The sequence below is a fragment of the Falco rusticolus genome, chromosome 3 (assembly GCF_015220075.1).
Source record: "Falco rusticolus isolate bFalRus1 chromosome 3, bFalRus1.pri, whole genome shotgun sequence".
NCBI lineage: Eukaryota > Metazoa > Chordata > Aves > Falconiformes > Falconidae > Falco > Falco rusticolus.
The window spans coordinates 107,178,257-107,193,603 of record NC_051189.1 but is presented as its reverse complement, the minus strand read 5'-3'; positions in this window follow the sequence as shown (position 1 = coordinate 107,193,603).

The window sequence follows — 15,347 nt, the reverse complement described above, 5'->3', positions numbered from 1 at the left end:
GATAACACAGCGTGACGCTAGGATGGAATATAGCACTAAGTTTTACAGAGTCAAAGAATTCATCAGTAAAACAACACTTTCCAGCAGAGAGGAACCACACTCAGACACGGTGCCTTTGTCAGCCATGCCTGTCCATACCAATTACTGACTACAAAAGCTAACCAAGTAGTAAATTTACATTGGAGTTGGCTCTTTGTGTGTTTTTTTCCAAATTCATTAAGATGAAAGTGCTAAATCACTGCTAGAGCCATTTTCCACAAGAACACATATTGGCTGTTAAACTTTTCAAAGTGGCAGGGTTATTTCCCACACAGTAACTTCATGCAGTTGCTCAACATTTCGCAAGAGGCATGAACTCTTCGACATGATGAACGCTTATCCTCATTAATTGGTGGAGATAAGACTGGTAATCAGCTGAGCCTATCCTATTTATAAAAGAGCTACAGTTACAACAGCAGCTCTGAGCTGCCCAGGTTCAGCAGCGACCTTGGAAACTCTGCTTGCTGGTCTGGATGAATATAACAGTCGGACTGGTAACACCTCTTCCCTCCTCTACAAACTGAAGTGCCATGAGAAATAGAAGAGTCTTATGTCCCTTTTGAGCATGTCCTCCCTACCATCACGATCAGAACCGTGTAGCTCAGCACTCTAACCCAGATTGTCCTTCCTTTCTCCCAGGGAAGACACTGGGAAAAAATAAGGGGAAACGTTGTCAGTAACATTGAGAAATAAGCATGAAAACATGCTGCTTTTTTCTACTAAGGGTCTCAGTTCTGTGAAATATAATTTGGCTTTGAATTAACAAAAAAGATAATTTAACAAAAATGTTATTGCTTGTTTGACTAATTGCACAGAAGACTGGTGCCTGATACAGAGAAGCTCTGTTCAATCTCCATCTACAGCCCAAACCTACCTTCAGCGGTAGAAAGGACTTCCACTGAACAGGAAACAATTAACAAATTGTCTCTATTAACACCTATCAGGGTTGAAAAACATAGTTCTTACCTCCCAAACTTAATTCCAGTCTCTGATGACTCAAAATTCCTCAGGAATCATGAGAAATAAAAATGTACCACAAAGTTTAAATTCTGAAGAAAATGGTGGCATGTGAGTGTGACAAGTAAGGTATTTATCAATGGTCACAAACTACAAAGCCACTGACATAAAGACAAAGAAATGTATGCCACAGCATTGCATTCGTTATTCAGACTGATTACAAACACCTCCAATCCTTACGTAAATGTCATTATCCCAATTTTAAAGACTGAACTAGATTAACTGACTTGCACAAGGGTTAATAAATCTGTGGCAAAGCTGAGATAAGCAACTGGGAATGTTGGCTTGTAGCCCCACACTCAATCCACCTGACAATACAGATCGTGTTGGATAACGTCAGGATAGGATTGAGAGCTGTTAGACAGTAAAGAAAACCTAGGTAGTAAGGAGCAGAGAGATTCTGGGGAAATCAAACAGGTCAAGGGCAGTACCAAACAAGCACCCAGGACTTGCCTCCTATCTCGTGGCAGGATGTGGAGAAGAGACCTATGGAGAATGGCTTGGGGTACAGCTTGGGGAGTTTTGGGAGGTGGCCCTGTCTCTCCCTGCGTGACTACTGGAGTCTGTTTTTCTGCCTTCAGAACAGATAAAGACAGTTACTTCCCTCTTTATCAATTTGTCAAGACTGTAACCTCATTGATACAGGAAATGCCTCTTTGCACGCGCCTGAGAAGCACACAGTCCATGCTTTATGGATTTCCAGTTGCTACCCTAATACAAATAAGAATTAAAAACAAGGTTTACTTACTACACCATGTTCACAGGAAACCTGGTGATTCTTTTTAGGAAAGACCTTGATTCACGGGAGATCTTGATTCATTTTAGGAAAGCAGCCTGATTAATTAGAAAATTTAAAAGCTTCTAGTTGCTTCAGTTTCCCTGGAGAAGACAGAATAAGGTGTTTGATAGGCAAGCACACTGCTGCAGCACTGAATTTCAAGCCAAATTACTAGCTAGATGTGCAGTCCAGAAGAATTAATTCTCTTTTCCGTAGGATCACTCTAAAGTCAAACATCTCTTAAGCCTTTACCAGGCTAAACTTTCAGATTGACAAAGCCAACATTGTCCACAATTCCAAGTGGAGAGACTAAAGGGAACTCTAGAGAAAAACTCTTGGTTTTCTATTAAATACCTTCAACCCTGACTGTTTGGGGAGATCTGGGTGATTGCAGTTGCTATCAACCCCAAGCCACCAGTGCCTCCAACCAACACTTACGATACAAATATAGGAGATATGTCAGAATCCAGCCTTAGGGAATTCTAGCACTTTCTCAATATTTCAAGGAAACTGTCCTCTTTGTGTCACCTTGGCTGTCATTGGAACACACCCCATCACTGTAACAAACAGCTAGAAGAGTGAAATTGCAACTTCAGCTACCAGCTGGCTCTTGATAGCACAGGCAGCTGGTTGTTCTAGGTTCTTTACTTGCCAGAAGCCACTCAAGTCAAGCAAGTAAGATAAACATGCTAGTGTAATAATGGAGGAAGTTGGGTCACAAGCTTTCATAACTGCCCAAACTTCAAGAACAGTCTAACAAGCAGCACCAAAGAAACTGAGTAAGATGGTTCCTTTACATTCAATTCCTCTTTGTTGTCATGCATTATCAGTCACGTTGACATCTGGAGACTGTTATGCAGCTATGGAATGATTTTAAGTAGCAACAGGCACAAGCTCAACAGGTGACGTGAAAAGTAAAATGGCCAAACCCTGTTGTTGTTACTAGCAAGGATTAGCAAGCAAAAGAATTACCACTGCAGGCTTTTCTTGTCTAAGAGCTGTCAAGTATAAAATACTATGTTCTTGTTCCAAAGAGAATGTAGACAGAAGAGTCATTCTTACATCTAGGTTACCACAATAAAACCTTAACACATACCAGCTGACTACAGTCTGTACCAAGTAGTCATACAATGTGCTGCAAACATGCACATTCACTACTACAGTGTGGCTGATGCTTGCTAGCTCATTATGAGTTAACACTTAAATTTCTGCTTTGAAAGTCAGTAGCGAGCCCACTTGCAGCTTGGTCACGAACAAAAATTTCCTTGCAGCCCTAAGACACTACAGTTCTAAGTCCAAGAGCTTTGTTGTCCTCAGCTGGCAAAATTATTGACGTCTTCTTACTATATGGCTCTAAAGTCATTGGAAGTAAGCACTCCTTTGCAGTGGCTGGTTTATCAGACAGACTGTACTCTTGTATTAAACACTTAAAAAAGCCAACAGTTCCTGGATTACCAAATTACTCTTCCTCTGTTATTTTTTTCTTGTAACTGAGGCTCTTTGTTCCTTTGACTTTTAGGTTTGTGCTGTCCAAATTACTAGCTAGATGTGCATGATAGCACATGAAAGAAATCTAACCAGTGTCTTGGTATTACCACGGCACTCTTATTTTTTATTTATTTATTTTTAATAAACTTAAAATCTTGCTGAAAGACCTTCATAAGTGAGTGTCTGGATTGCGATTTGCTGATGAGAGTTTTATGGAGTCGGCTTGCTTTTCACGCAGAGGTGAGCCAAAATAAGGCCAATGCCAACACAACATGGACTTGAGACAGAAATAATGCTTGGAAAAACCTATGCAAAGGGAAAACTTAAAAATAATTCTGAAAACAGAAACATGTAAAAACAGTTGATGTGATCAGTACAACACAAATGCAGAGCAAACAAATTTGGAATCCAAAAGCTTCAGTGTAAGATAAGATTAATTCTGAATAGAAGCCTTAAATCACACCCTTCTAACTGTCAAAAACAGAACTGAGGAGAGACTAGTCTCTGCCAGCTACTGGTGCATTTGCATTACAATTATCTATACACCAGCATTATTAACATTCTTCTTTTCATGTATTCAGTTCCCTTGTATTTTGCAGATGCTCAGATCACAGATGCATTTGAAAACCTTCCCATTCAAAACCTTCGTTCTAGTTCTCAGAAAGCCACAGAAAGGTGATGAAGATATCCTTTTCTTTTCCACAAAAGGAAATATACCTACGAAATAGCTTATACTAAAAGAACCGCCTGCACTATAGTTAAATGATCCTTTTCTTCACAGAAAAGAGCAAGGTAATTTTTTCAGATAAAAGAATGACACACAAGAGGTCTGCACCTGCATTTACAACAGCTTGGGTAAAATTACTGGTCCTGCTCCCTCAGACAGGAGGGTGAGTGACTGTGGATCCCAGTGAAACCTCTCTTTTCCATAAGACATTTGCGCTAGAAAAAGTGCCAGAAAGAAGCACTGGTCTGTTCTTGTAAGACTGACTTGTTCCCATGATTCATAATAAGCTACAGTTAGGCACCAATTTACCTTTCCTCTTCATTCCAGATGATTTTCCTAATTAGTGGTCAGGCAGCTATTTAAAAAAAATAAATTACCAAAACATCATCCAACAATAACATCCATGCATATTGCCATCTCCCATCAGACCTATGTCTCCACCTCATTCCCCCAGTTAACTATTTCTTCCTTAAAGACAACGTTTCTTTTTAAACCTAACAGATAACCTTCAGTTTCCTGCATTCGCTGATTTCTTCCTCTGCTGCTGGAGAACAAACTTTCGAGCATTTCCAGTTCTGGCAGTGTTCCCTGCTAACCCTCAAAGCTTTCCAGCAAGCATGGCTGATCCTGAATCATGCTTTCGCTTCCTGTTTGTCTCCCAAGTATTCCCCTGGTGTGAGATGGCAGCAAAGTTAGTCAGAAAACATTTCAGTAACCAGGTCAGCAACGTAATGTTTATAAGCCTATTATTGAACAACTCCTAAACAGAGGGAAACAGGGCTTGGTGATACCTCAAGAGGTCACACATTTCTTTGCCCCAAGGCAGGGATCAATTCTATCCATGTCATGTCTATAGCAAAAATTTACCAAAACTGTTCTTAACGTTTGCTAATGGTAGAAACACTATAGCAACCCAAGGCTACATATTTCAGTGTTGTAACCATTGCATTACTAAGCTTTTTCTAGTGCTACATTCTGATACTCCGTACATCCTTGATACATTCTGAACTCAAATTAATTCATCAGGGACAAGGGAAAAAAAAATAATCCATTAATTCCAGCAGCCTTTTACACAGAAACTTCTGTTTCTTCTTAGTCTTTTTTTTTTTTTTTTTTTAAGATTGAAATGCCTCTGCTGTCTTAAACAGTTCTTACACAGTATGATATCTACATCTCTGATATTTTCATTGTTGTCTTCTGGACATTTTCCAGCTTATCCATGTTTTTCTTACAGAACACGACCTGACATTGCAACCATTACACTGCTTGAAACTACCACTGCATCAGAAAAGTTACTTTACAAGGCTCACAAGGATAATTCCATTTGTACAACCTAGGATAACGTTAGCCTTCTCTGCAGTGGCATGTTGTTGTTGATTGACATTTAGCTGAGGATCTGTTTAAATTGTGTGATCCTTGTCCAAAGCACTGCTGCTGATCTTTGCCTTCCCATTTGTATTTTTGCATTTTCTTACTTCTCCTACACGAGGCAGTACTTTTTCCTACTGATTGTTACCTATTTTTTCTGGACAACTTCTCTAACTGACCTAATCACCACAGAGGTCACTGTTCTCCAATGTATTTGTAGTCCCATTCATTCTCACATTATCTACTCAAAGCAGAGTAAATGATAAAGGTTTTCCTCACATCTTTTGCAAGTTTAATTTTAAAGCAACTGATTTTTTTAAAAAACATTTAATTGCTACAAGACTTAAAATGTGAAAGTACTTGAAATACATGAGAAATTCTGAAGTAAATACTTGGCTTTTCAGATACTTGGAGTGACAGCTTTTAGCCAGTTTGACTTGTCACACAAAACCTTCTTGGGTACAAAAATTGTGGCAGTTGCAATGACCACAGCAGAACGTATACATGTTGGCAGAGCAAATGCAATTCTCTCAGCTTATGAGTATGGCTCTAACTGCTTCCCCTTACACCGAGCTTGTATGTGTGAACAAACACAGAGTGCTATAACCGTGTATGTAACCCTGCACACATTTGCTTGGCACCAATTCTCATTCTTTACGTGTTCTGGAGTTTCCCTGTAGCTTCCAGAATTGGAATTCCTACAGCCTACAATCACCTCTCAGGGCTTGTCAGGTATTTCACAGGTATTTCAGGCTCAAGCAAAGGTGTATGCCCTGCTCTTCATGGTGTGGGACTGCTGTCCCCTCAGGACAGGAGCAGCAGGAGTGTGTGCCCCCAGGGCAGGGGTACCCAAACAAGTCTGTGCCACAGGGAGTGGCAGAATTGCCGCTGCTCCTATCGCACCACTGCACCTTCCCCCAAAACCTGCACAGAGGTGGGCAGGGAGCAGGAAATCCTGGAAACCAGGGAAGAGCTGCTGTAAAAACTGCAGCAGCGCCCTCTGGCGTTTAGGAGATGGTGCAAAGTTCTTAACTGAGCTTAATTAATTAAGGGCAAGAAGTCTATGGGTTGAAGCACAAAAGGTCAGCTTTGTAACTAAGCTCAGTAATGCCACTTACACCATCTCTGTGACAGCAGACTGGCCGTCAGCCAGATGCAACGCGTTTTTCTGTCTTTCCCACATGGTTCCCTACAACTTTTAAGTCCACCCAGTTTGGAACACGCAAGAGGTTGGCTTTGCTATTCCTTTGCACATAGGCTGTGTAAAGATTGAGAGTAGAGAAGAAGTAGTATCTCCTCATCATGCTTTATATTTATAAATCAATGCAGAAGATTCAGGAAAACAGCATGTTTTGCCATGGCATCTAAGAGGGACAGAAGGATGCAGTAAGACTTTGTATTGTAGGTTTCACAAAGGAGTATTGTTTCTAACAGTATTCCCTAACAATAGCAGTTGTATATTCCCAAACCACTAAATACAAGAGTCTCTGGAAACACGCAGTAGGGCATATTTCCTGATATAAAACATGTATTGAAAAAATTATGCTGGCCTGAGCATTTGCTTACCATCTTTCATCAACGCAGCATCTTACACGCACTTCAACCTACTACACACACCACAAAGTCATTAGCGACCAGTAAATTACTAATAGGTTTTGTATAATTGCTGGCACTCCTATTGTGGAGTATAAATCTGTCACAAAATTTAAGACTTTGTTCGTAGGGTTTTGTTATTTATTTTATTTCCCTACTCAGAATGTAATCACAACCCATTGAAGTAATATAATAAAAATATAGATGATCTTCAACAATATGAAGACCCTTAACAACATACTACACTGAAATATAAGTCTGTTTACCTTTTTGTGTGTTAGTACTTTGTCATGTTTGCAACGTTTTTGTGGGATCCTCTTGGAAGCTGTCAGCCCCTCTGATGCTTAACATTGACGGGAAGAGCCTGTTGTGTAAGAAGAGGGTCCACCTCTCTCCAGGGAGGTATGGGTCTACATAAATCAGACCCTAGCAGGAAAAATAAGAGTGAAAAAAAAGCTGACAAGGACAGGGGATCCAGGTTAGAATAAGAAAGAGCAATGCAGGAGGTTCAAACAATATTCATGAGCCTGTGAAAGGCTTGGGAAATTAATAGGTGGTCTCTAGAAAAGCTTTGCCCTACTGGATAAGTAGACCAGAGAATGGAAAAAGCCCCACACTTCAATGAACTTCACCCTGTTGAGCTTCCTTCACTCACATCAACAGACTGAAGGAGAGGTTTTGAGGAGAACATATCATACCCCCTTTGGAACAACATTCACATAACCTGTAAAGTGGAGCAGAAGAACAAAAGTTAGGCTTTCTCCAGGGATGAACCACAGTAACAGGTACCAAAAAATCCCAGCTACCTTACGCTGCAGGCTCTTTAGTGCTGTATTAGATGCATTTCCATTTTAGGTGCATTTCCACCACAACAGGGCGAGGGCATATAAAACATGATGAGCTTGCCTCATCGTAAGGGCTTATCTTTGCATATCATTAGAAGATATGATGAGTGTTCTCACAGGGTTAATGCAACAAGGAAGACCATGCTGTGGCATTTAGAATAATCCAGAGCCGCTACGTGGCAACTCTGGCAGCAGCAGCACAGCCAGCTGTACCGAGGGCATGGCAGCTGCCATTCCTAGCTTTTGGTACCTCGATTGCCCTTGAGCCACACCTTGACATTGAGAAAGACCTCTACTCTTGCAAATCCTTATGGATCACTCCAGGACAAGTGCCCAGGCTAAACGGGGCATCAGCAGCAGGTGGCAGCTGCAGCCTGGCACCTCCAAGCCAGTGAGGCACGCTGGGTTCAAAGCAAAGTCAAATTTTGTTTCATGGCACAGCACCCCAGACACAGCGGACTCGGTGAGGGTCTCATGCTCACCGTGGGATGGTATCTTGTAAAAGAGCATATGGAGGCAGACATCAGTTCTATCAATTTGCAAGGTCATGCCCCACTCTATGCTGTGTGCACATGGAAGCGTGCCTGTCCATAGGTCTCTATAGGGATACCTTACCTCACCGAGCGACTTGCAGAAATGAGAGCCTCACGTTACTCATATCCCAGCTGCTATTTTCTCCACATTTTAAACACACTCTCCTAACATGCTCAATTGTATGATATTAAATCACAAAGGCATAATATTTTTTGTAGATGGGCTGAAGTTTCAGCTCTATTTTAATACGTCCATAAAATTAAGAAATACCCTCCACTACCCTTCACCTATGGCAAGACAGCATCTATAAATGCTCCTTGCTTTGGCAATTACATTAGCAGTGTGAAGTTGCAGGCGGGGGTCAAGATTTACTTGTACTGGGTTCTGCCTATGAAGCAACAGGAATCAAATCCCACAGCTAAAAAGCTTCTGATGAACTTTAGGGTCTTGTTCCCTTACATCTTATATTTGTTTCCTTTCATAAAATACGCTGGGAAATTCATGCACATTCTGTCAAACGTCACTCTGGAACCAGAATTTCAAATCTCAACGTAAGTGACCAGAAATAAAACTACTTAGATCTAATTAACATAATAGTTCGCTATACGGTTATGACTACAGGGTCAGAAGCCAGACCCCAAATGTCACGCAAGTCTAGGAAAAAGCAGTATTTGATGTTCACATATGGTATAACCTTCACTTTCCAGCAGTGAAGAGTCCATACCCGACCACTCATGCGAGCAAAGCTCCTAAATGACGTATGGCACTACTAGGAATTAGTTCTTAATGCTTTCCATCAGGATTGCAAGTCTTTTATTTCAGCCAGCAATAGTGCAGGTAGCCCCTCTGAAAAGGGTACGATACACATCAGAATCACTTGCAGGCTGTTTCACCAACGATCCTCAGAAGCTCTGGACTAAGAATGAAAGTTGCTGGCTTTATGACACGGAAAAGGAGGGGAAGGAAAGATCCAAGTAACTTTCAGATGTGATGCAGCTGCCCAGTTAAGTAATTTTTCAAAGAGCCCAGACAATTATTTTACGGTCTGGTCTTCCTCCACAGAGCTGAATTTCCATACTGCAAAGCATTAAAGCCTCTCACTACCAACAAAACCAGGGCTGTCACCCGAGTAGGGAGAACAGGTTCATAAATCCCCTTTGATATAACTGCAGAGGATGTCCTGTGAAAAACTCAGCCAAATGCAACTCCTAAGATTCTCTCTACTAGAATAAACTGTAAAATTAAAGACTATTCGTGCTTTACCTGGCTTACACCCAAATGTGTTACAGCACATTTCCTCCAACAATACCAGAATGTCATGCTAATCCCACCCTGATCCTGTTGCCATCATCTTTTGCTGCTCACTAGAGTGATTCTGCATGGCGGAAAATGATGGCAACTGCCAAGATTCATCAGCCTGAGCAAGCGGATGTCAGGCAGGAAAAGCAAACTTGAAGGAACACTCTTCTCGCCAAACACAGAACCGCAGGCCGGGGAGCAAGCCCGTTTTCCTACTCAGCCATTACACGACGAGGGTAAATCGCAAGCATCTCCACGCCACAGGCTCCCTGTATACAAAATGGAGGAAACTCCCTCCTCATGGGAGTACAATGAAATCTGCTGAGAGGTTTTTGCCTTTTTAGCTGGAGACACATGCAGGCATTGTGTTACCAAGTTGACACAGCAGTTCAGAAGGGCACATGCAGGTTTGGCAAGAGATTTTGTAAAAAAAAAAATAAATTGGAAATGGTTCAGATAAAAAGGCTTCTTTGCAAACATCTTGCTGCTGCAATATAGCTGGTGAAAGAAAACTAAACAGCCTGCTATTGTAGCACTGCTTCTTGCCATTCAAAATGTAAACAGTAAAGCATTAGAAATAGTTAAAACTCTTCAGACCCAACATGAGGACAGAAAGGTTTTGAAGCTCTTAGCAGCTGCACTACTAACGTTAACTGCACATTTTCCAACCAGCGCGCACCACAAGTTTTAATTGATGACGCTGGTTGAACTACAGAGAACTGACAAGAATAGTTTAGAAACTAAGGGTGAGTACAATACAGCTGCCACACTGTAAAACAGGTCCAAGAAGTTTAATTTATGTTTTTAGTAGAGAACCAGAAGCTAGCCCTGTTAATTTAAGCTCTACAATTTGGTGAGGAACTTTCACTTTTACCAGGATCAGAGCTGAGGTCAGAAGACAGCCTGGCTCACATGTGGTATTTCTGGTTAAGTTACTCTTGGCATAGAGAACTGTGACAAGCTTCAAAGAACAAGAATGATCCTCTTGCTTATGAAAGTTTAACCTTCAGTTCTGATAAGCTGTTCCTTGGAAGTCTATCTGTAACTGCTCCATTTCCTGCCACCACATCTGATGCTATCACCTGATTGAAATAAGCCATGGGAGGAGAAAGATAAAACTACTCAACAGGATCATTTTTTAATTCCAACATCACTTTTTAGAGCTGCCACTGACACCAGCCTGGGCAATGCATCTCATTTTCCTCCACACTGAATGTTCTTCACTTTTTAGCCTTCCTTTATAATGCAGGTTAATACCTCATACCCCGGGCAACTCTCACATTGCTTGACAGTGGGAACTCGGGACAAGATTTGACAAGCTTTTCAGAATGCAGCGGGTTAAACACAGATCTGATGCAAGTAGCACATGAAATATAGAATTGTTCAATTAAGTGATGCAGTCATAGTTGGAAAAGCTCCCAGCTCCCTCATTAGTGCAAACTGGTGTCCATCACGCCCTGAGCTATCACTCCTCGAATACTTAATTGTTCATTCAAGAGCTCAGATCCCCACTAGGCAAAGAACAGCAGCTGTTGAACAGTTAAACAGCTCCTACCTCTGTAAGAAAACTTGGGAGGGGCCTGGAGGGGCCAGAGGAAAGGTGGAACTGGTACTCCTAAGTGGAAATCCCGATGATTCCTCCCTTCACCTATTTTTTTGTTGCTTTCAGAAAGAAGAAACCAGGGTGAAAGGAACTGTTAAAATGCTTAAACACTGAAAAATAAGGTGGAGTTTTCATTGACTCAAGAAGATGGATGGACTTCAGCTCCAGCAAATACCATCAGCTTGTCATTTTTATTTTTCTATTGCCAGAAGGTGTCTTCCCAAGCCCTCCTGAAGAAAATAAGTTGAGGTGAAAGATACTATTTGAAGAGGTTTTTATCCCCAGGCTTTCTTTGCTTGATGATGCCAACAGTGAATGCATTCATGATTTATGGTCTCAGACTATAAATCATACTTACAACAAAATAAACTAAGCAAACTATATCCTGCCCCTCCTGTTGCAGCTGAAGAAGCAGAGGTAATACATCCCGACCTAGGGGATGGAAATGGAGTATCCAATGACATTCACACTTTCACAAAGACGGGTCCACAGGCAAGAGTTCCCTGGCAAACGCAGGCATAGAACTATTAATGCCACAGGAGCAGAGGTGTTTATCAATATGTAAGACACTTCTTGTTTGTGATTAGCAAGATTTTTAATTGCTCTGTGAGTTAGAACCTCTTAGAAACATTTCTGGTAGTCTGCAGTATATATATGTACCTACAGGCTAAGGGAGATGTAACAAACCTGCGTGTTTCTCTGTATTACCTGCAAAGCACAGCCCGTGTCACAGGTGGTACAGACGCTGATGTTCTCTACTTTTCCAAAACAGAATTGTTTAGAAACTCTCACAGCTTCTTGTATTATTTGATTTAAACACAGTCGGTGCCACTAAGCACAGAATTAAATAAAGGTATTCCCCTACTTGGCTGCAAGAGAGGGACTCCTGTGGGTGGTTCTGAAAATCTAGAAAGGTCTCTAGTGATCTGCTTTCTGACGCACTGATGGACAGCCGCAGCAGCAACGTTAGGTAAGACTCCAACAGCCAGACTTCAAGGTAATTTAACCATGATATCATCACATGGGTTAGAAACGCGGGAGCTCAGTTGTAGTTCTAATTTCACATCATGGGTTTGTAAAACTCGTGTAGGTCTGCAGACCATCTTACAGCAAAGCACACAAGCTGGTTCACGGAAAAAGACTCAAAAAACCATGAAAGCAAATTCCAAATAGTTTTGCTTGGTGTGAAGAGGAGACTGAAATAACCTTCCATTAAGTGAACTACAAACTGTACCTAGACCATCTCATGTACTATTTAACGCCCTCTGGTTACTACCACAGTATTCTGAGCACCTTCAGTGAGAAAGAACACAGTGCAAAAAACCTTGCAGTTCTAAAGCTTGAGTAACTTTAAGTGCCAGATGTTGTCTACCACTCTGATTCTTGTTCTTCCCACTGGATTAAGCACCAGCTTCAGGGAGCCAAGGATCAAACACAATTATTCCCATTAGACCTTGTTTCACTTTTGTTTATAGTAGCACAGTAAAGTAAATCGCTAAAAAAAGACAAGGAACTATGGTGAAAAAATATCAATGAGAGTTTAAGTAAATATATGCATTTACATATGATTACAGCATGACTCACTCTGTCAAGCATGAGCCAGTGTAGAAGAGGATCTGCTGCTGCCTACTTGCTGCTCTTCACTCAACACGGATCCTTATTTTGCGAGAGACAAAACCCGATTATTAGAATTTTACAGATCTTAAAATAAGTTTGCTTTTGTAAACAAGGACTTGGAATTTATGTGATGGTTCTGTCAGATACAAGAATAGTATCTATCACAGCCATACTCATTCCCACTGTACAAAGGTGCTTCACTACACTGCTAGATAGAAGCAAACAGCAGTCTGACCTTAACGTGAATACCTTGTCAATCAAAGTAGCTTCACTATAAACTCCAGATGCCGATTCCTACTTAAAGCAGAGGAAGAAAGCTGAAAAGAGCAAGCACTTGGGATCAGAGCTGTGACACAGCATGTTAAAAATGTTGAGCGGAGTTCAGATATACTGGGGGTGGGGGAGACTCAGAGAAGACCAGAGAATTAATGGATGGAGGTCATGAAACAAGCCTTAGTATATTCTAAATAAGACTTGGATTTAAAGCAAAGAGACCCTGCTCTAGTTAACACTGGCTCATTTTAACCTCTCCACCTCTGCCATCTGAAGTTTTTACGTTAAAAATTAGAAAAGAAAATCCCTCTAAAAGTTAGGAAAAGCTCGTTTTGTTTTGGGAAAAAAATCCGAGCCTCTTCAATGGACTCTAAGGCTACACGAAGGAGGCGTTTCACATACTAGGAACACATACTGCAGGCAGATTCAGCACAGGCTTTTATGTCACACACGCTTTCTCCGTACTGACCACCCATCTCGTCATGTTTGATACCACCAGATGGAGCTGCACTGTTTGTACTTCCACATGTGATTTTCATGAAACCTCAGCATTTAACCATCTTGAAGAGTTCATCCTTTTTACCAGACTCTTTCCTCGCTTATCTATTTTGCCATTTAAAAATCTGTTATGTCAAATCAACTTTTCATTTTCACTTCCAGCTCCACAGATGATTACCTCTCAGGGTCAATCCCATCTCACCACACTCATCTAGAGCAAATGGCTTATGAATAATTAAAGAAGGAAACAAGATTCTCTTTGTTCTATTTTATGACAAAATTGACTTGGTTTAAGCCTGGAATTACTTGAATGAGTATTTTGCGGGGCCTGTGTTTCTAAAGGGTGAGTTTGTAGCAGCCAGCTCCCTGAGCAATGGGGCTCACCCAGCTTTTATTCACATTTCTATGGCTTCAGTTTTCTACGTGACATAGTGGGTAATTTCACAAACACAGTCTGTGTTACTATCCCATCCATGCTTTTCAAAATGCTCCTTGGAGACTTCTTAGTATTGACATTTGAAGAAAAAGGTGAGTAGCCTGTTTCAGAAGGATTCAACTTTGCCTTCCTTTAATGAACATACTTTGAGCAGGCCCAGATCATCGGGGAAGCGCTCTGCAGTGCTGGCTCCTCGTCTGGCAGAGCCACAAGCTGTCCGTATTTGACAACAGTTGAGGAATGGCCATGGCAAGCAGGAGCTCAAGCTTTCCTACTTCTGCTGAACTGATTTAAGCCATAAAGCAAGTGCTACATGAGGAAACGTCTCCCTGGTCTGCATTTCAACGCTCTGAAATATGCACAGGAGACAAACTAGCAGCAGCAGCGTCCAGCCCCAGATGTGCAGCCCTGGCCAGCCCCAGATGTGCAGCCCTGTGGTCAGGCAGCCAGAAACCTGCCAGTCGCACACCAGGGAACAGGAACCGCAGCTTGTCTGAGCAGCATTCCCTGCAGAAAGAGTTTAACACGACCAGTTCAGCCTGCAACAACAACCAGCCACAGCAGAACCAAAACCCTCATTTTCTCAGTCCCAAGTGACGACAGAGCCAACCCCTGGATTTTGATTTACCAGCAGGTTTCACAACAACAGTAAGAAAAGGAGACAGAGCAGGAACTTTTTAAATCTTCAGGTACACTAGACCAAAGTAATGATGTCTACCTCAGCAGATAACACTGCTAACAAAAAAAAAGCCATGTGACAGGACACAAGCAGCTGCCATTCAGACATAAGATGTCTGCTCCCATCGCTGAGCAGACAGGGAATTTTCCCGTGACAGGGCCATCCACATCAGGGCTCCCAAGGGAACAGGCTAAGCATCCCTGTTCTACAACAGTGCAACTGAAATCTACTGTTTATTCCTTCAAAACTTTCTCCAGTACTTCTTTCTCCCTTTCTAGTAAAACCCTGAAACAGAAAAAATTCTCATGTGCTTTAGGAGAATTATTACACGTTGGAATGCAATACAGATAGTGAGCAATTCAACTCAGATCCATTGAGCTACCTGGTGTTTAAAACAGAAGCAGAATTTCTAAAGACTTTATAAAAATAAAAACAGTGTATGACTATGCAAAAATAGTCAACTGCTGTTATAACTTGTTCATTTATTATTTTTTTTATTCTTTTCCCCAAATCTGAATTCATGGTTACACCTACACTAAAAACAGTGCTACTC